Below are 21,173 nucleotides of genomic sequence, written 5' to 3'. Positions count from 1 at the left end.
ATTACACAAACACAGACCTGCAGACCTCCAAAGAGAGGAGAAAACTGCTTACTTTGTGGTCTTCAGTATACTGCTAATCACAGTTTCACTACCCTCAGCCATTATTCAGCCATCTTCACCATCTTTTCTCACATGAAAGAGAGCAAATGGCTTGTATTTCCTATCTGAAACTTATCTGAACAGACAGCTAAAGGCATAAGCCATCCTTTTCTAAAGTGCTAAGTAATCAAGAATTCACACAAAAATCAATATGAAATTCTTGTCACTGCTTGGAGACGTATTTTTTACCTTAACACCAAAATATAGACTTATATACATAAGCTTATACCTTTTGCATGAAATTTCAGCCTTATATCATAGTCAAGCTTACTTTAATCACAAGAGAAAAAAAACTACTGCCAAAACCAACCAATTTCCTGCATTTCAGAATTCTACAAAGCATATAACCCTGAGAACTAAATGCCACTGCTGAGACAAACAGAGAAATATTATGTGCAAGGAGGTCAAAGAAAAAGGGAAGAAAACACTATTAATACTATAAGAGAGTTAAATGGAACTTAATGTCCTGAAAACTGATTTGTTTTGAAACAAAGAAATAGTTTTTCAAAATAAAATTTAATGTTTACTACTCCCCTGCACTTAAAAAAATTAATTAATTCATATTTCCCCAGGTGTTCCCCCCCCCCCCCAAACTCAGTGTTAGATATCATCTAGGAATCAGGCATGCAGACATAAGAGAGGGGGTACTGTATCAGCTACTTTGCTTTCTCTTGTTAGCATGTCTCATAATTTATCATTCTCTACTCTTGGTCAGTAAGCATTTTTGTTTCTCCCAGTGCAGACATTAGATATTATTTAGTGCTGGTTCAGGAATAGTCTGAACTTAGATTTCACAGATGTATAGAAACCTGTCTTGAGGGGAAAGCAGAGAGCAAGTCTGAGGTCAATGCCCACCAGGGACAGACTCCTAGGCAGCCTGTGCAGCAGCTGGACAGCACACAACCTACAGCAAAACTACCAGATGCACTGTCTAAAAGATATGAGAATTTCTTTTTACCAGGCTGTAGCCCCAGAGTTCCCATAAACTGTAAGAATACATGGGATTGGCATTACATATAACACTGATCATTTTTTAAAAAACTGAACAGAGAATGTATGTGCCCTTCTGAGCCGCTGCTCATTTTAAACTCATTATAGTGACACCCTCAGCAGATGTGGTTGATAGCAAAGCAAAAGAGACAATGGCTCTTTCTAGGTTGAGCTGAAGTTTGTGTGTGAAATAAAGTGGTAGCACCACTGTTCCTAGTGTTGCAAGAAAACAGTTTCAAAAAATGATTGCAAAATAAAAACTAAAAAATTAAAATATTGTTTGAATAAAAGTAATCTTCAATTAGAATTCTATTTGAAAGACACTTACAGTAATTAAGATTTTTTTCCCCTAATCTCATTGCACATAAATAAAACTGAAAACTTCTGTCTACTATATGTCTCACTCATGAAATATGACAATGTTTTGACTTCAGACCAGGTACACTCCTCATACCTGGTGATGCAACACTACATCTACATTAGCATGTCCACATTTTCTAATTTATATTTATATTAATAGAAATAGGTTTATAATTTATATATTTAATATATATATTTATATTTTATAATTTATTTTCTCATTTTCGTTTTTTGGTGCTTAGTTGTTCCTTATTAGAGATGAACAAGCTGGTGACACCCTTCACCTGCACTCCTAGGATGTGGTTTTCTATTACAGACTCATAGACTGGCTGAAGTGGGAAGGCACCTCTGGAGATTGGCTGTTCTGCTAGAATAAAGAAATTCTGCTAAATTTTCTCACAGATAAGTAGCCCAGGTGGGTGTACATTCTGCTGCTATAAAATGTTGCAGGCAATTTTATATTTGCCCATCAAAAAGCAGACACCAGCATCTTGAAATAACATCTGGCAAGCCTTCTTCATCTAGGTGTGCCAATAACTACAGTTTTACAAAGCTCCACAGTCCCAGAAAACAGTGCTACAGAGTATACTATTTTGCAGTAGATTTTTAGTATATTCTATATATCTTTCTTTTCTCAGACCCTATGTATATATCTTAACCATCACTTGTTAAAGCAAAATCAGTTTAATCTGCCACTACATAGTGATGTATTTTTAATGATTCATGTAAACTGGTTTTCATGTAAGCATTCAGGATTATTAAAAAGAAATAAAACAATTTTTTATGTGAATTAAGTCCAGTCTGGCATCTGATTTAGCAAGATACTTTCTAAATTGGTTTTGCACTTCTTGTAAGTATTTAATAACAATCTTCTACACTATAACTAACACTTTCTAATTAGCATTAACGTTAAACAATCTATCTGAAGATGTGTCCCTCCATAATATTGGCTTTCATGGAAGACAATGAAGCTATAGATTTCAAATTTATTTTTTTCCAGCTATAAAATGTTCCTAAGGGACACTTTGAACAGTATTGTGCTGTTTCATTTGCAATTTTTATTTCAAAAATTGCAATATTTTTACAGAATATTCTGAGTTGTAAGAAACCCACAAGGATCATTGAGTCCAACTCTTAAGTGAATGGCCCATACAGTCATATGAACCCACAACCTTGGTGACAGCACCATGCTCCAATCAACTGAGCTAATCTCAGGGTCTTTTGTATGTAGTTGATTAACATGTTATACTAGTTTGTGGATTTATTTAGCTAATTCTAAAACCATATTCTAAAAAAAATCTGATCAATAAAGTGTTAGTATTTCTTCCTAGGTTAACTATAAATATTTTTCATTATCTATATTTATATGAAAAATATTTATTTTGTTTGCTCTGTAGCTAAGAGGCCAATGCATTAATCAGTGGAGAGAAATATTTCTGGATCCAGGGACAAAATCACCTCTCTTGCTAAAAAGAGCTGATCTTGGTGCAATTTTCACTCGTTTTAGTTAGTAGTTTCCCAAAGAGGTTGAGAACAAGACTCAAGAGTTAGCTCACAGCAGAAGGCATAGCCTGTTGACAGGGTGCAAACAGCCACCACGTTGGTAAAGACAAGATCCTCTGCAGACACAGGGTATCTTAATGCCAGTCTCAGTTTTAGATTGAGCCAAAATGAGTAAGAAAAAATTATATTGTAATATATGTATTATTTTCCTTGAAGTGAAAATTTTTGTTTCAGATAAAACATTTTATTAATTAACAGTACTTGATTTACAATAAATTTTTTTGAGAAAATATGAAGTCCTGAAAACATAATAAAGGATCATTCTTTATGATTTATCTCTCCCTGTGTGAGTAAAAAGAAAATAAGTTGAACTGAAGGCAAAAATACTCAGATGCAAGGTTTCTACATTATACTTGGATTACATAGTTAATATTTAAGGAAAAAAATTAAATTGTTGGATAACTTTTTTTTCAATTAAGCATTGTTAAGGTAGCCAGTATGGAACTCTGAATAGTTCTCTGTCTTTATCCATCACTGAACATTCCAGGTGGTATATTTGTCATTATTTAGGGTTTCATTTTAGAAAATAAATGTATCAGATTTACAGCTGTGAAAAATACTGAATATAAACATTGAAAATAAAACTTTGAAATGGCTCTGGTACACTCACTTTAATCAGATTCTGAAGTGTCCTAGTTCTCTAGAAGAAAAACTATCAACTTAAAAATCTTTTTAATTAAATGTATAGTATTCTCCTGACAATAAGCAAATTTGGTCAGATTTGCCAAATAACCTTTTTCTGCCCCTTTTATTCGCACACTCGCTATCATTAACCAGTAAAGACTATTTCATCTAAGAGAAACACTAAGAAATTAAGTAACTTCTCAGGATCTATATTCTGGTTTTTCTAGATATATTTGAAGTCTTGCAAAGTGTATATATCATAGGATAAATATTTTCAGGGGATGTTTATATACTTTTAGGCAATCCTAATAAAGATAGCTATTACTAGGTCTATTTTGGACCCTATATAATTTCTTATACACTTTTTTTTTTTAAAGTCTGTTACACAACAGATATCTACTTCTTTTTGTAGACTCAGAGAAAAATCGGATTGGAAAAAAAAGATCAGAGGCCACGTAGTTCATCTCGCTGCCCAAGGCAAGATTGCCATACCTATTTCCCAACAGATGTTTCATCTAACCTCTTCCTACAGACCTTCAGGACAAATTTCACAGATTCCTCTGACACTATTGCAGCTCTTCACTATCCTCTCTAGCAGAATGTTTGCCCCCATATCTCATCTGGGTGAGCCCATTTCTTCTGCCTTCACTTCCTATCCCACCCAGATGGACATCTAGAACAGTATTCGGCTCCTAATGATCCACCAGTCACTTCACTTCTGTTTTCAGGTGTAGAACTACTCCAGGAATCCTGCAAAGCTACTGAAAGAGCCCTGCTGAGACATTCCTAACAGGAGCACCTATCATCTGCATTCAGTAATACCTTCATCACAATTTCCTCTTAGCAAACAAATGCAACAATAATTTTAAACAGTTTAGACACTTTAAATAATTAAAGAAAATGAAAGATCTTGCTCTGAATGAAACACCATTAAAGAGTAAGTAGAAAATGGAGTATGGGGAGGGATGAGAGGATGGAAGAATTGCAGGCATGTACATCTAGAACACAGTCTTGTTACTGGCTTAAAATGCACTTAAATAACGAAGTATTTGACAGCTTCCTCCAGACATATTACTTCAGTTAAACAATACTGTAGTTGCTATTTAGTGCTTTCATCTTTGATCAATGCCACTATTAAATAAAGCCTAATTGAGTCACACACTCTTCATTTATTTCTAAATTTATTCTGACCTTGACAGGATTTGGGTTTTAGTTGGGTTTTGTTTTGTTTTACCAGGAGAATGATCTTCAGTGTTTTGAACTGTATTATGAAGTAATTTAAAAAAGCCAGTGCTGGAACCAAATTAAAGGATCTGTTTAAGGAGTAAGAGAAAGATGAAGATTGGTCTGCATGGTTACAAGGTACTGATTACCAGAATAGAGGGAATGAAATGGGATAGATCTTGAAAGCTTGAACTGAGCTGGATGTTTCTCACACCAAAACTAGGTTATGTCCTTTTTTTCCCTTGTGAAAAAAGAGGAAATTAATAAAAAGAAGGATGGAAACACTTTAAAATAGAGCACTGGAAGGTTAGAGATCCACTGGATACTTGCCTTCTGAAAATGCAATGTAAGGAGAATTTCCTGGCAGAAACAAGAAGAAGAGAGAGAGTTTCTGAGGCTGATAAACGAGTACAATAAATAGCATGGTGGCTGAATTAGAATGGTGGATTTTCAAGTGATATTTAACATGGCAAGAAGGTTGCTACCCAGAATTTTTTTAACAATTTTTTTAACAATCTAATTTTTAACAATTGATTTTTTTTTAAATCAATTATTCTTGCCAAAGCTAAATAGCATTTCATAAGAGCATGAAAAGGGACCTGGAACCACACACACTGATGGAAACAGAAGAGACAGAAATGATGACACAATAATAAATAAAAGACAGCAAGCTTAAAAACACTGAACACCCGTGTATTCAGTAAGACATCACAGTGATTCTTTCAATGAATATTACTAATATTGAATAAAAAGAAATCAGTACATTTTACAGAAGTTGGACTAACCCTAGTATGAAAAGGGAGGTGATTTTGAAGTTCACATTTGTCATTTAACTAATTACGTCACTCCATACCAAACTTTCAGTTGTTTCCATCCAACTTCTATATGTTTTTATGGATAAGAATCTACAAAGCATAAACCTACAACTAGAAAAATTGAAGTAACATGTACCAGAACTACTGAGATTTGGGAAAAAAATATGGAGACCTTGCATGATATTCCCCACCTCCCTACAAAATTACATTCAGTCAGAAACATCGGTCATAGGTTTTAATTGTTAAAATTTACTCAAAGGTTGCTTTTTTCACATTTTAGAATATTTCAGCTTCATGACTTATTTTCTCCTGGAGCAATGTGATCTCTTAAGTGCTCTAAAATATTATGCTAAAAAAAGCCTCATGGTATTCCTTGTCTAGTATGTCAAACTGTCGCCATAACATTGGTTGTCTCAGTTTACAAGTGGGAATATCTATTGTTCAATTTTTAATTTGGTTTGTCTTCTGCTGTAGTCATTTTGGCTTGTGGAATCCCACTGCCTCCTACATATATCAACCGTTATCAACGGAGAAAAAGAAGGTAGAATATGTTCCTGTTACTGGAAAACAATCATCAATTCTCTTAATGATATTTAGCCCAAAAGAGCCAATAAGTTTTTCCACAGGTGAGCTGGCACTGGAGTTCAGGAACTTAATAAGATGAAAGGAAAGACATTTATCCAGAAGAGTATCACAGTTCTAAATGCACACACACAAATAAGCTCAAGCTTTCTGCCCCTTAAAAAAAAAAAAAAATTGCAAAGAATTACCCACTTCTCCTGATTACTACCGGAATATTTCTCATAACCAAAAGCAGGAGAACTTCGTTCTTAGTTCTTCAGTTTCAGGTAGCCAAAAATCAGAGAGAAGGATTTATAAAATATAATTTGAGGGATAAAATTCAGTGCTAAGCTTTGTGGGTTTGTCTCTCAAATATTTTGGGTTCTCTCATTAATGTACAAAACTCTAACAGTAGAATTCACATGTTGGAAGGATGTAGTGTAATATGGATAACAGCAGTGATGCCATCCTTTATGTCAACAACCAGCTGTCCTTTAAACTGTTTGGCATTGGGGTAGTGCATTGAAGAGTCATATTCACAGACATCCTGAAGATTTTCTAGCTCAAGGCCACCTTCATTTTAAGAATGAAATAATATGTAATTAATTTTAGCTTCCCAGTTATCTCAGTTGTTGACATTCACAATTTCTGAAACTTCAAAGCAAGTTTAGGTTCTAATATAATAATAATTTTAACATAGATTTCAGTGATTGATAATAAACTACCCTTGCCCCAATATAAAGTATTGTTTCAAACAGCTGACAGGACACATGATTTCATGATATACATTTATCTATATAATCTTCCTGTAAGTCATCATAGCCAGACTATTATTTCTGGTACAAGATGATATACAAATTGTTGTTGTTTTCCTAGAATCTCACTAGAATTGTACTGATTAGACTATGCTTTATGCAAGCTCTTAATTCCCTTAATTTCCTGTGTTGCTCCCCCCCTTCTCGCTCTTGATACTTCCCTTAAAATAATGAAAACTTTCTGGCAAACTGAGGACAATCAGTTTGAGGCTGCTTGTCTCTAACTTCCTTTCCTGTGCCTAAATACTTCAGCAAATATTCAAGATCACACAAACCAGGCTCAACAGAATAAACTATCAGGGTGTCAGTCTTGACAGCAATCATCCTGTTATTGTTTCACTTTAGATCTCAGATTCATTTTTAGAACAGTCTTTTTTCCTTTATACTTTATATTAACACCTCGGTCAAGCCTGAAAAACACAATAGAAAAGTAGGTGCACTTCAAGCATGCAACACTAACATCAGCCAATAAAAGTACAATTGAACAGGTTTTCAATAGGAATAGAAAACACCAATCCATTTTCAAATATTGCTGAATGAGTAACAACACCTTTTTCAAAGTGAAGATGAAACATAGGTGGCTTGAACAAACAGCCCAATCCCAGGTAAATTATTTCAGTGGGATGCTTTTAAGCACATACCTCAGACAAGCAGCAGAGAAATCCATTTTAGAAAAGACGCTGAAATAGGTTGATGTCCACCTGGCAAATTTCTTGTGCTGTTTGAAAAAGCAAAACGGTTCAGATTATGAACCGAGTTATATCTACAGCATTACAACCAGTTCTGGTCGGTATGTAAATGAAAATAAGAGCTTCTAGCAATGTACCTGATCAGAAAGACTAAGGTCAGAGGGCAAGTGAGATAAAGGAGAGGGATGCCTTTCTTCCTTTGGTAAAACATTCCTGTGAAGCATTTAGCCTTAAAGCAGAGCTTCTCTACAGGAAGGAAAACTGTACACTCCTGGAATGTTTGCTTTAGCCCTTAATGTGTTTTCCATGTGAAGGAATAACATGACCCTTTTACCTTCTAAACAGTTCAGGTAAAATATTTAATAATAATTCAAACAAAATCACCCCCCAACAAACTGGCAAACACCCCAAAATACAAGGCTGCTGAAATCCTACAAATGTAACAAAATGCTGTGATGCCAAAAAGAACTGACTGTAGCTTTTGAAAAATTTTAAAAAACACCAAAATTTTATTTTCTCCTTAATTATATGCTTAACAAGAACTATAAAGGAAGCATTCAGAAATTTTTTAGAAAAGAAAAAAAAGGGGGGGGCATCCATGTCAACAGCTCACATCAATGCACTAAGGTCTAGGATTTCACATCCTGCTGGTTTACCTGATAAAATGGGAATTTCAAAAGCATCATGAAGAAAACAAAAATTAAAGAAACACCAGGAGATAATCATAATGAAAAGCTTGAAATACTAATAAACTTGTTCAGATTCTCAGTTGCAAAAGATTACAAAGTGTTTATGAAGTGCTGCATTCTCATCGAGAAAGGGGGGAAAAAAAAAAGACCTCTGCAGTATCCTCTCTGTTTCATTCTTGGCTTCCTGTTCTAAGGCTCATTCTGTGGCACCTAATACAAATCAGCAAATTGCAGGAAAAAAAAAGGGGGGGGATGGGAGGAGGGTGAAGAGAGAGAGAGAGGAGGGTGAAGAAAGAAAAAAAAAGGGGGGGGAAGATACCAAGCCATCACCTTAAAGGACAGCCCCATCTATCGGCAAAAGCAAAGAACTGGCTGTAAAAGATCGGTTTTTAGGTGATTTTCTGACTTAAACGAGTCTGAAAATCTGCAACCTCGTTTTCCTTCAGCGAGGAACAAAGGGCAGGGGTTGCACTGAGAAGTAGATTTCTTTATCCAGCGTTAAATAAGCTAGAGATTTCAGTAATTTTCATTTCTTTTCTGTTAATTACTTGTCTCTGAATCGTGCAAAGGAAATACTTTGGGTAAGTGCCGGCCATTACAAAAGCACTAGACACCTTTCCAGGTCAGCCCCTGGCACGCCACAGCTAAATGTTACCTGTCCTCTGTCTCATTTTACACCTCCCCACTGAGTACTGGTGGTAGATTCAACACCATCAGTCACGGGTTCAATCACAAGAAAAGAAAAAGGGTTGCTGTGCCCGAGTCCCGTGACGTGTCCATCTATTACAGACTGCGCTGCTAATCACGGCGCCTGGTACACGACTGCCACGTCAGCTCTATACATTCCCTGTATTCAGATGGCAGCTGCGCAGCCAAATCTGGAACCTAGACAAAAAAATGCTCCTTTTTAAAATTCAGCCTGCTAAGTAACAGTAACTGCTAACACAATGAACTCCATCTGCATTGGCTCAGCCTCAGTTTGAGCAAAATCAGATGGCATTATATATTTCTCATTTTGTTTTGTGGCAAAAAAACCCCAAACCAACCACAAACAAAAAAGTCGGGATGACCATGAGTAAACACTTCTGAAAACCCCAGTGTCCACCATGCTGGAGGGGGGTGGGTGCAGTATGGTAAGAAAGGAAGGAAGGGGACAGTGACTGAGAAGGTAAGAGATGCACAGAGGAAGGGTTAAAAGTAATACTGCATTTATTTCATTGCTTAATAGCATTTCTGCATGTAAAGATAGAAGAAAACAAACCTAATTCATACCTGCATGCAATAAGGCTACAATCTATGATATAAAATATACTTATCATTAGCCTCTGATTCAGTGACCCCAGGCAGCTTTAATGACTTAGAGTCAATTCCAGTTTTGTTCTGATACAGATTTTTTCTAACATTTTTACATCATGAGATTTTGACTGCTTAAATTTTCCTTGAATCCAAACTATGTGAATGTGAATTTCTCCACCTCCCAGTGGTGACCTGACATGCTTGTCCCTTCACAAGAAGCACTTAGAATCTCTCGGTATAACACCTAATATTCATGCATTTATCAATACAGAATGCTATGAACAATTGTTCTAACAATGAAATCTAATCTCACAAAATTTTAAATATTTTCTCTTCAAATATTGCAGTGATTAAAAGGACACAGCAAGTAAGCTTATGACACTAAATATTTAGTTAAAACACACCATAATAGTATAAACCATAATAAAATATACCATAATACTTGTACTCAAATGCTGACATACAAAGGGCAAGACCAAACTGGACACAATCATGCAACCTGTCTCCTTTGAATACACCTGAGGTCTGATTTAGAACGGCTTTCCATGCTTTCACCTTTCACTGCTGTCATGATCACCAGTTTTGAATTTAGCTTTTCTGATGGCACTACTGGTAGGCTGCTCAGACAGGTCCCCATTAGCCCAATGCAGTTCAAGTCTATGACCTTCAGGTAGAAAGAGCTTTCTTTAAACCATTACCTTGTTATTATCAGCTGGTAACACACTCTTCAACTGTTTCATGCTTTCTTAGGAATAATTCTAAAGGATGATTTGTCCTTTTTCCATATATTCGCAAAATTCTTTGGGGTCATGAAGAGCATTTGCAGGTGAGAAATTATCTTGTAGCACTAGTAACACACCTGACTCAGAATCATCCTAAAAACTTTAAATACTAAACGGATGTTCAGATACAATGGTTGATGCCAATTGATCATTCACAGAAATTTGTCTGTTAATGGAGGATGTTTCTGGAAATGCTGCATTTTCTGGTGTTTATAAACACAGACTCAGATAAAAGGTAGAATACTTGCTTCTCAGCTTGAAGTTTTAATATGAGTTCCTCCAGTCTGCTATAATCTGGGCATGTGTGACATGTTACAGCCATAGCTCCTTTAAAACACTGCACTTTGAAATGAAACAAAGAACACAAAATTAAACAGTAAACCAGGCACGAATGAACTAAGATAAGCATCAGTAGAGGTTCAGCATAGGATGCTTAATATGGCCACTGACTTTGAGAAATCTCCAAGTATAATAAACAGAATACAAAAGCTTTTTTTTTTTTGAGCAGCATTTCTCATGTCTCAGATTTCACTGGTCATAGTGGTATAACCAGGTGCTCAAATTCACTCCAGCAGCTTATATTGTCAAGAAAATGGATAGGGTCTCTGGTTATCTTAACAAGCTCCTCTTGTGGCTTCTTGAACCGGACTGTCATCTCATATGGGGGGTTTTCAGAGAGAAGACTTCATTAACACAACAGCAACTTCTTTCCAACTGCTAAAGAGCTATATCTCATGAGTTCTTATATATTTAATATTTTAAACTTATACATTGCACCACAGCTGAATAAAACAAAAAAGGTTTCTCAATCACAATTTCTCCAATTCTAAGATACAGGGAAAGTTAGTAAATAAAACACTGTTTAATGAGTCATCTCCCTCCCCTCCCCAAAATCCAACTTGCTTTTTTTATTGTCTCTAAATAAACAGCATTTAGTTGGCAAATTAAATTGCATTTAGTTTGGAAATTTTTGAGCACTTCTTCCTGCAAGTGTGGTGACAACTCCCTCCCTGAGTGCCCAAGCATAAATCCTCTTAATGGGCAAGGGCTGAAGCAACCATCCAACAGGCCCAAAGGAGAACCCCTCTATGCCCTGCAGAGCAAGGACACAGTTGCCAGGCAAACTTTCCATTGCAGCCATGAGCTTGCAATCTTGCAGATTTCAGATTCTGCAGACCTGGTAACTTTGCATTAATGGAGATTGGTGGTTCACTTGCACTCATATAAATTTTGACCAGTCCTACTCTTGGCTCTACCTCAGGAATACTGTGTAAATGTTTAAGAGCACTGGTGAAGAACATCCCACTAAGTTTTTTGCTCAAGAGCCTTAGTGATCACCAGGCATTGTGAGATACTGTTTTTCTAAAGCACATGAAAGGATTCATCTGGAAGTTCTTCTCTGGTGACCCTCTGCAGCACAATTCCCTTTCTGAATGGAACCTATAATGAACTGCAACTGGAGAAAAAAGAGAATGTAGTCCTTTTTGTCATTGTCCTGTTTCAGCATTTTTGGTGCAAAGAAAGTTGTGTACAATCTAGAGAAACCTTTAAAATTGACTTTAGAAGCTGAGATGTTCATATGCGGCAGTAAACCACATAAGCAACAATGCAGAATAGTATGTTCTACATACACAATTATTAAAGTGTCAACAGCAATAAATATATATATATTTAATGGTAGTGTCTGAGATATATTTTATTTATCTCCCTTGATTCTTTACAGTATCTCTTTCTAGTGTTCTAGGAATGAATTTTATGAATTACAGTGGGTGTGGAAAACAGCTAATGGAGTACTTCATCTAATATATAAGGGATGAGCCAACCAAGTTCCTCCATCGACAAGCAGGTAAACGTGATAATCCAGGGGACATTTTCTCTTTCTAAACTTGTGGACCAATTGTACTGCAGTCACAGAAGTGCTATACAGGCAGCTAAGGGTGGAAAAACACAATAATGGAAAACCAGAACCTGTAAAAATGAGATGAACTGTAGCAACACAGAACAGAAGACTTCATCCAACCAGTCTCAAGGAAAAGCAAGGTAAACCTCTGAATAAAAAGAATAGTAACTTTCTGCACAGGGAACAGAGCCCATCTGCCAGCTTCTAAACAGATATCTTCAGAACAGACAAAGCCCATTTCTACAGGAATAGATTTTTATCACATTTCGAATGTTTTTGTGTACTAGATGCAAATAAAAATTAGCTGTTCTGGACAAGGTAAGATCTGCATTTGTGAGCCCAAACCTACCTGGAAAGCTTGACAATTTTACTATTACAGTCTTACATTCAGATGCTACATGAGATAAACTAAAACACAGATCTTTGTAGTCTTCCAATTTAGCACTAACTTAGCATATGATTATCATCACTCAACTACTCAAAATAGGCAGATAAAATCTGAGATATAAATACCTTTATAGAAAATAACAGTCTACTGTATACTGCTATACTTTTTACATTATGGATTACAAAAAACTGGTCTAGCATTGTTTATGCTAGAAAAATTCTTCAAAAATAACCTATTTCACACACTTTCATATTGCTTCCACGCTCCTCAGTTTTAGTGTCATTTCCATAACTATGAAGGGAACAAAGTAACCCCCTTGCAGTACAGAAAACTCTAGTGCTGTGAGGAAAAGTGAAAAGTTTGTCAGAAACTCAAGCTGCATACTGTGATTTGAGGAAATATACAGAACATTGAAAGCAAGCTAATGATGTAGTGGATTGGACAATTGCACTAAATCACAGAAAAATAGCAGGAGGAGGCACTGACCATTAAGGGTCATTCTACATTGTAGTGGGTTCAAAACATACTTTACTGCTCAGATTCAATTTCTCAGACCCAAAGTGATACACCAGAATATAGGATATATAAATACACATAGGAAACACCATTTTCTAACACTTTCTATCCTACTGTAGTATCTGCAGCTTGCTGTGCTCAGAAGTACTGTGCATGCCCTGCTGTGAACCATGATGCAACAAATAAAAATAACACTTCCAGAAAATCACTATACACTTAAAGACAGTATTTTTTTTCTTCTAATTGAATAGATAGGTTATTAATACTCCTTGAGTCTGTAAGAAAATACCTCAAGCACCCACATTTGAGATGGGATGGAACACAGTGTACTCATACATAATAGCATAACTATTTTAGAACACTTCATGCAGCAAGAAACAAAGAATGTGAAGTACATCATTACAATAATGCATGGTACCTAGCAGTTTTGTTCTAAGTTCTATATTATTCTATTATTTGTTTGAAAGACATACTTTTGTATTTTGAAACATGAAAAGGTATCTATAAAATGTTATACAATGTAATGTACTGCATTGCAACAGAGGTGTTATCGAGATACCAAAAATCAGTTACATTTTCTTGAACCTAACTTTCACAATGCAATTAATGAAGGCACCAGCCTAGTATTTCTCCTGAATCACAGCACAGGTTTATATGACTGTCATTTGAAAAAAAAGAGTAAATTAGTAACTGGTAAGGTAAGGCCAATTGACTGCTTGGCAGTTCTTTTCCAGAGAAAGAGAGTTTTCGAAGATTATAAGAAAATGATAAAACATCTCACTTCAGAACAAGTGCTGAAATTAAATTCTATCAGTTATTTCTAGAACAATGTGAAGAACAGCTAGTTTCCTGTGGGGTGGAAAAACACATTTAAAAGGCTTCCATTCTTTCCATCAAAATTAGTTTTAATCTGATATTAATACATAAACATATATTAATATCCAATCTTATTTTGACCTAAGGAAGGGACCCTGGTACTTACTCTTAAAGCGAGCAGTTACCTATTGGACATGAAAATTCTATTAATGCTATATTGTAAATAGAAAATAATTTTGCATTTTTAATTTTCTGTTTTGACACTCATTAACATAATTCAATACAAACACCACTATTTTTAAGTTAATATTAAATGAAAGTAAATTAAATGGTAGTAAGCTGTTAAATACAATGCTGTCCAAAGTTTCTCTCCCCCTTTTTTTTTTAAGTTTCTCTGTGTTTTTGAATTTATTAATGTATCTTAAATTTGTGTTATTTAATTTTTACAAATTGCTGACTCCCATGAAGGAGAGTCATAGTACCACAGACCAAAAAAGTTGCTGTCCAAGGTACTGCACATAAAGACAAGTGTTCCAATTAATCTCGCAGATGCATTAAAAGTATTTTCAGATTTATTAGGCAGTAATTTTCCTTAGCAAGGAAGCTAGCCTTGTTGAAATCCCCTACATGATACTGCAGTATTGGTGTTATGCTGCTACTTTCCAGGGCCTTTTCTGCAGCATTCCAGTATAATCAGGCATTCCAGCACCTGGCAATACCCACCATGTATAATTCGTTTAAGGACAAACCTGTTCTATACTTTGTCACAGACTGATTTGCAGAAGGGTTTAAATCCAAAAAATGTCTTTGAATTCTACATGGTGTATGAAAAAAAGCTACCCTCTCATACAAATCTAGCTCACATGCACTGTTCCGGCATTCTGCAGAGCAGTCACTAAATGTAATTTTATCTGCAGTATTCACCTTACATATCTCAGAAGCATTTGATTCACAAATTCATGCAGTAAATAGCAAATAGCATCCTGAATTTAATGGCTACTTCAGAAAATAACCATAGACTAGAAGAAAATTAAATACCTTTTTGTTTATTTTGTTTAGTTTAATAATAGAAGCATATTTGTAATTTGCAAGACTAAAACAATGCAACAGCCAAGAACTGCAGTAAACCTCTCAGAGCTAATAGCAATATCCAATAATGTTTTCCCACACCATCTTCAAGTAAATGGATTTAATTCACTGCTTAATCAGTCAAATTAACACTAATCCCACTATGGTTAGAAAAGATGTTTGTTAAACAAACCCAATTTATGATTTATTTATTTAGAAAGTGTCTTAAAGCTAAGATGCCTAGAAGAAGTTCTACTCTGTTAATTCAATCATGCTGACAGGGCTGGTTTCACCTAGCAAATTATCTCTGCAGTTCACAGCATGGCTGACAGCTATCTGCATAGAAAAACAGCACAGTAACCATTTAAATCATGCAAAAACACTCACCCAAGATGATGTAGCAAAGATCAGGATCCAGCTTCCAGACCCCATGAAGCTGAGGGAGCAATCCACTAGCTTGCTCAGGCCAGCAGTGTCTCTCCTACACTTGACCTAGACTGCCTTACATAATGAGGAATCAGTGCTGTATCCTGTGTGGAGGAGCAAGCTGAATGTCATCACTGGCAGAAGTAGGGAGAACTGGCAGCAAGCAGGCTGGTAGTTAGCATGGAGATCACGAAGTCTGCTTTCCCTGACTGTTCTGGGAGAAAACACAAGAACAGCTCAGAAATGCTGGTGTCATTCCTCCCCTGGAATGAATGACCGGAAGGAGCGAGGGTGTTACAAATGTGAGGCAGACAGCAAGCACCAAAGCTGCAGCTGTACCTGCTCTCCAGGCAGCAGAGTTCCTGTCACACTGTGTCTGCAGGACTGCACAGCCACAGCTGATAGGAGAGCAACAGCAAGGCAAAGCAAGGAAGGAGAGACAGACTGCTCCTGCATACGTTTGTCTATGTCTTACTTACTGTGGTGAGTAGAAGAAAAGCAATGGTATAAGATAAAATCTGGGATTAATTTCCAAAGGAAAGTGTCATTTCCTCAAATAAATCTTACTGCATGAAGGTTAGTTTCTGGAAAATAACCAATTTTTACCTGCTTTACATGGTGTTACAGAGGTTAAGGTGCTTGTATTACAGAGATTTTATTTTTCAAGAAAATGATGGGTAAGATATATTCCTGGTTGTGAAGATGTTTACAGTCATTTCTGATATTTCTTTGCCTTTTTTTTTTTTGAGAAGCATTGGTACATTTCTTAACTTATTATTGTTTGGGTCATATCAGCACTTCCTCTGTGTAGGGCACAACAGGAGAAACAAGAATGCAGGCTTAGCCAGCTATTAGAAACCTACACGACTTTGTTTACAAAAAGCACTTTATATTAATTAAAATTACTTCATATTACTTGTATTCCATATTTTGTTTAATTTTAATACTTCGATAGTAAGTAAAGAGCCTTAAATACTGATAATGCATATACAAACTATTCTTGAATGAATAGTTTGATAGAGTTTCTCCTTACAAAAGAAGGCAAAGGTTTCACTAAGATGGGGCATGTGAAGTTTTCTAGTTCTGTTTGACACAGCTTGATCAGGCATAATCAAGAGGAAATGAAACTGGACACAAAATCCTGTGGCAAAATTAAAAGACAGGTCACGAAAAGTTTTAGTCTCAAGGTGGAACACTGACGGGATTTTACAGGAGTCAGGTTAGGTACAGGGACTATTATTCTTAGTTACGTACTTAGTTGAGTAAACATGACTCGTGCTCTGATCTTAAATGGGAAAATCAAGGTGAATGTGAAAGGGATAGAAATAATCCAATTTCTTGTTTACAAAATCCATTTAAACTATTAGTTTTCTTTTAAAGGTAAGCATACAATGAATTTTCTATCAAATTTGATCAGTTAAAAAAATGCTTTATTGTCACTAGTTTTTGAAATATATATTGTCCTTGTCCCTTATTAAATGCTTTCCTTTTTGCTTTTTTGAGTATTTAAAAAAAAAGGCGAAAAAAAAAGAAAAATATCAGAAGCATTTGATATAAAAGCTAGATACCTAATAAGACCCACAGCTAGCATATCCTAAGTTAAGTATAACATAGAAACAAAACAAGTGTAAAGGAAATATAATTTGAGAATGATTTTTTAAAACAATTATTGCTGTATTTGAAACCAGTAACTTTTTTTCCCCAATCTTCACTATTTATACCACTTCAAAAAATAACGTTAAAAATACCTCAGTGCATTTATTTTTTTCATATATTGGTGTGGACTGTTAATGAGAAATGCCTATTAAAACTAATCTATATGTACCAACCTCTACCTTTGGTGTTTCAAGAGTTAAATGAGATTACTTACTTTAGAAAAAATCTTTTTACATACTTGACCCGGGTTAATCAAGAGTTGAAAATATCATGACCTCTATTAGGCTATGAAAGCATACGACAAAAGTTTAATTAAGTTGCAAAAACTTAGCAATTCTGTTGATCACGGCACTTCAAACAGCAAAGCAGCCAAACAACTCACCTAAAGCAAGCTCAGATGCCTCAACAGCCATGGCACTGTTAATACATCACCAGGGCAATCTGCCTATAGGTAACTAAAAGTTGACTGCATCAGATAGAAAAATAGAGAAAATTCATAAGTAAAGTACAGGTAAACCAACCCAACACAGAGATTGGGCAGAAAATGTCACCTTGACATTTTAGCAAACTTGACTGTCAGCACTGCAAAGGCAATATACAGTTTGCTTGATGTTACGGTTCAGGCAAATTTGTCTAAGTTTGATGCAGCTGATTCCATCTTTGGGCAAAATGATGAACTAGATATTCCTTCAAAGCTTTTCCAGTCTTCTTTTCTATGATACTCCCTATAAACTGTATACCCAATTGCAGAACAATGACTGCCTCATCAAAGTCTGTTGTCATGAGGATACATAAATACAATGTAATAATTTACAAACATTAAGCTATTGTTGTTCAAAATACACCTGAGAGCCATAACTTTTGTCTGGAGTATAAAAACTGTTTACTTCTCTTAGGTACTAGCCACCTTGCTCTTCCATTGAGCCACAGAGCTTTTCAGTTTACAATAAATCTTATAAGCATTTTTCCTGTACATGAACTTGGCCTGATCTCCTGGCAACTCAAGACTATCTTAACACAAATTGATACAGAAATTGCTGACGTGTAGGACTCTCAGCAAAAGATCATTTCTGAGCCAGCTGCACTGGTAATGCGAGTAGTAATGTTGACTGCTTGACAGCGGTAAGAAAGTAAGTCAAGTTTATATCACACTCAACTAGCAAATTAATTATTCTGATACCCCAGCAGATAGAAAGATTTCTGTCAAAGTAAAAAAAGTAAATGCAGTTTGAAAAAATGTCTTTTAAAAATTGTGTTTTTTTGCAAACGACTGTAGAACAAAGCTGCTGATTGGAAAAGAAGAATGGACTAGATGACCCCTTTGCACAAGGAGGGAGATGAAAATAGGCATATTTGGGGGTTTAATGAGGAGTTCTTCTCCTACACATGTGTTATGAAGTTAATGCCAATCATTTTTTTATGGAAGACTGTAAGCCTATGAAAAAAGTTTTCGAATTTTTCTTTTATGGAAAATCTGGCAGTAGAAGTTTACAATGTTTATCACTAAATTATCCTTACTGGCTGAGTTTATTTCAATAAGGTCTTTTCTATTCCATGGTGAAATGAAGGAAGCAGTATCTCATAGACACTACTCTTGCCAACAACCTTGAGTAAACAGGACAATTTTTTTTAGACACCTTGCTCTTAAGATGCCTTGCACATAAATAAATCATTACTTGAGGTTAGCTCGTACTAAGCTAAATTCCATTTGGATCTGCTAAAACATTAAAATGTTCTGGTATCACTGACTGGAGAGAGAACTACAATATCTTGAGGTGCAGGTTTTTGTTTTTTTTCCATCCTTTTCTGACCTTGCTTTCTTTTCTCAAAATAATTTATCCCTTGTGTTCTTGAACAACCTGCACAAGTGATTCATGCTGAAATGTGTAAACAGTGGCTCAAAGTCTTCAAAAAATAAATCCTTGTATTCAGACCTGATAACACATACTCATATAAATGGGGAAGGAGAGGGATTCCATACAGGAGTCCTTTACTCCCTCTGAAGACTGCACATGGTACTTCTGTAAGCAAAACCAATAAATTCATACCACATAACTCCTTTTTGAAACAAGTAGCAAAACGTTTTGATTTTTAAGTATTGTCTGACAGCTCAAGACCTCAGTTTACATATACTTTTTTATTATTTGACTCAGTCATATCACAATGAAGATCACTGGATGACTAGTCAAAGAAGAATATTCTTCTCCCTTAGTTGACTAAACTTCCTGGCTTCTGATTGATGCCAATATTCAAATAGGCAGAAGTATATTTCTAAATATTCTTTTACTCTTAGATGATACCTTATCAAAGTTGCAACTGAATTAAAGAGCATTCTAAAAGTATTTATATTTCCAAACATCTGAAATCATATGGTTTAGATGTATGGTTAAGATGTGTCAGTGTTTTCAAGTCTCCTTTCCTTAGTATTTCACAATATTTAGTATTCTACATATTTGCAAGAAGGTCCCTGATTTTCCTCCAAATGATGACTTATTCCAGCAATGATAGATGAACACTGAACTCTCAAATTCAGTGGATACTCCTCAGATAAGTATCACTGATTTTGTACTCACATGGAGTTCCTGACATATAGCAATATACATTATCCTAAAAAATAACTGAAAAATTATAATCCAGTAAGCATAAAATCTTTCTACAATTGAACTATGAACATTGAATAGGTCAAGGTCACAGTAATCTTAATATTCATGGACTGGTCTTTCACTTCTCTTTGACATCTTTTCCTCTACAATAAAACTAGCTACAATAGTCCTTTTAATTTCTTTCCCAGTTTTTTTGTAAGATTTAGAGGGTTGTCTATTATACCTCTAAGAGTGCCAAGCCACTATTTTTGTACTTATCTCATAAGAAAACATCTGCTGTTTTGCATATTAATACTAAAAGAGAATGGCAAAAATAGAGGAAAGAAAAAAGTTAAGATGAAAAAGCAGTTAATTAAGCATTTGATAAATATGTCTATTTATTTTGAGTAAATGAATGATCTTTATCAACTGAAAATAATTAGTACTGGCAGGCTTTACTGTTGAATTTTCATCTGTCAATGATCCCAGAATGTTGAATTTAGAGTTTAATTATTTTCAGCATCTTGCTAAACTAGCTCTTATGAGCTGACGGGCAAGAAACAAACCGCACTTAGTTCTGGAGATAAAATCATAAGTCATCCAGCAGAATATTTCTAGAAATTGTAGTGGTAGTACCTTGAACTGCAAGCCATGGGTTATTGATGCCTAAGAACAGTATCAGGCAAAACAGATTTATGGTTCAGCATAATGAATGTACCATTAGCACTAAAAGCAATAAGGTGCCTTTTTTTTCTTCCCCCCCCCCCCCAAACCCCTCCTAAGTAGCTCACAGCATACATCATTTGTGATATTGATTTAACACAGATGCAGAACTGGCTAACAAAAAATCCTGAAAGACCTACTGCAATGAATAAATTTGCGAGACTGGTAATCCCCTCTAGCAATACATGAAGATACAATCAGCACTGACTTTTAGCTAAAAGGCATAAAGTCATCGCTTCAATTTCATTCTGGATTCAAGTAGCTTGTTTTTGTCTTTCTTTAGTTGATATGGACCTAGACTGGTCAAAGAAACTGTATTTAGCCTTTATTAGGTTTTAATCTCTTTTCAAGTCTTTGAAATGCCTATATTACTCAGGGGGTGGGGGCAAGAATTTGGATTTAGTTCTTGTGGCAGGGTTCTTCATCCTGGACCATGGTCAAGCAACTCCATAGGACAATGCCCTGTTTGCAAATCTATCAGTGGTGGGCTGGGAGGGGATTCCAAGTGCTGCTTTTGGTGTTGCATTATGCTAAAGCATAGCATAAAACCATAGTCTGACACATCAACCCCAAATCAACATCCTGGTAGCG

General features: G+C 35.6%; 1 protein-coding gene across 2 annotated transcripts in view; it reads right to left on the bottom strand.

Annotated features, from left to right (window-relative positions):
- Positions 1 to 15,879, bottom strand: part of LOC135417207 (sodium channel protein type 1 subunit alpha-like) — a 92,788-nt gene extending 76,909 nt beyond the window's left edge. Inside the window, exon 1 of one of the 2 annotated variants that reach the window (XM_064660990.1) lies at positions 15,583 to 15,879. The gene's annotated coding sequence lies outside the window, so the exon portion shown is untranslated. The remainder of the gene's footprint in view (positions 1 to 15,582) is intronic. The other variant, XM_064660989.1, reaches the window with a different exon arrangement.
- Between the last annotated feature and the right edge of the window lie 5,294 nt (positions 15,880 to 21,173).

The sequence above is a fragment of the Pseudopipra pipra genome, chromosome 7 (assembly GCF_036250125.1).
Source record: "Pseudopipra pipra isolate bDixPip1 chromosome 7, bDixPip1.hap1, whole genome shotgun sequence".
Taxonomy (NCBI): domain Eukaryota; kingdom Metazoa; phylum Chordata; class Aves; order Passeriformes; family Pipridae; genus Pseudopipra; species Pseudopipra pipra.
This window is presented reverse-complemented; position numbering and strand designations above follow the sequence as displayed.